Here is a 1,912-nt window from a genome sequence, read left to right on the forward strand (position 1 = left end):
GAGTTCTGTAGCTGTCTATTAGGTCCTCTTGGTCCAGAGCTGAGTTCAAGTCTTAAATATTCTTGTTAATTTTCTGTCTTTTTGATCTGTCTAATATTGACAGTGGGGTGTTAAAGTCTCCCACTATTATTGTGTGGGAGTCTGAGAGTCTAACTTTCTTTGTAGGTATCTAAAAACTAAGAACTTGCTTTATGAATCTGGGTGTTCCTGTATTTGGGTGCATATATATTTAGGATAGTTAGCTCTTATTGTTGCATTGATCCCTTTGCCATTATGTAATGCCTTTGTCTTTTTTGATCTTTGTTGGTTTAAAATCTGTTTTATCAGAGACTAGAATTACAACCCCTGATTTTTGTTTTGTTTTTGTTTCTGGCTTTCTATTTGCTTGGTAAATCTTCCTCCATCCCTTTATTGTGAGTCTATGTGCGGCTCTTTGCATGTGATGTGGGTCTCCTGAATACAGCACACTGATGGGTCTTGACTCTATCCAATTTGCCAGTCTATGTCTTTCAGTTGTGGCATTTAGCCCATTTACATTTAAGGTTAATAATGTCATATGTGAATCTGACCCTGTCATTATGATGCTAGATGGTTATTTTGCTCATTAGTTGATGTAGTTTCTTCATAGAGTCAATGGTCTTTAGAATTCGGTATCATTTTGCAGTAGCTTATACCAGTTTTTCCTTTCCATGTTTAAGGCTTCCTTCAGGAGCTCTTACAAGGCAGGCCTAGTGGTGACAAGATCTCTCAGCACTTGCTTGTCTGTAAAGAATTTTATTTCTCCTTCACTTATGAAGCTTAGTTTGGCTGAATACAAAATTCTGGGTTGAAAATTCTTTTTTTAAAGAATGCTGAATATTGGCCCCTACTCTCTTTTGACTTGCAGGGTTTCTGCAGAGAGATCTGCTGTTAATCTGATAGGTTTCCCTTTGTGGGTAACTTGACCTTTCTCTCTGGCTGTACTTAACATTTTTTTTTCCTTCATTTCAACCTGGGTGAATCTGACAATTATGTGTCTTGGGGTTGCTCTTCTCAAGCAGTATTTTTGTTATGTTCTCTGTATTTCCTGAATTTCAATATTGGCCTGTCTTGATATCCTGAAAATTTCTCCCAGATAATATCCTGAAGAGTGTTTTCCAACTCTGTTTCATTCTCCCTGTCACTTACAGGTATATCAATCTAACATAAGTTTGCTGTTTTCACATAGTCTCATTTTTCTAGGAGGCTTTGTTCATTCCTTTTCATTTTTTTTCTAATTTTCTCTTCATGCTTTATTAAAGTGATCTTCAATTTCTTATATCTTTTCTTCTGCTTGATCAGTTCAGCTGTTCATATTTGTGTATGCTTCACAAAGTTCTCATGCTGTGTTTTTCAGCTCCATGAAGTCATTGATGTTGTTCTTAAAACTGGTTATTCTAGTTAGCAATTCCTCTAACCTTTTTTCAAGGTTCTTAGCTTCCTTGTAATTTGGTCAGAACATGCTCCTTCAGCTTGGAGGAGTTTGTTATTACCCACCTTCTGAAGCCTACATCAGTCAGTTCATCAGACTGATTCTTTGTCCAGTTTTGTTCACTTGCTGGTGAGGAGTTGTGATCCTTTGGAGAAGAAGCATTCTGATGTTTGAAATTTTTAGTGCTTTTGTGCTGGTTTTTCCTCATCTTCGTGGATTCGTACCTTTGGTCTTTGATGTTGGTGACCTTCAGATGGGGTTTTTCTGTGGACATTATTTTTGTTGATGTTGATGCTATTCCTTTCTGTTTGTTTGTTTTCCTTCTAACAGTCAGGTGCCTCTGCTGGAGTTTGCTGCATGTCCCCTCCAGACCCTGTTTGCCTGGGTATCACCAGCAGAGGCTGCAGAACAGCAAAGATTGCTGACTGTTCCTTCTTCTGGAAGCTTTGTCCCAGACAGCCA

This window comes from Saimiri boliviensis, chromosome 18, assembly GCF_048565385.1.
Source record: "Saimiri boliviensis isolate mSaiBol1 chromosome 18, mSaiBol1.pri, whole genome shotgun sequence".
Taxonomy (NCBI): domain Eukaryota; kingdom Metazoa; phylum Chordata; class Mammalia; order Primates; family Cebidae; genus Saimiri; species Saimiri boliviensis.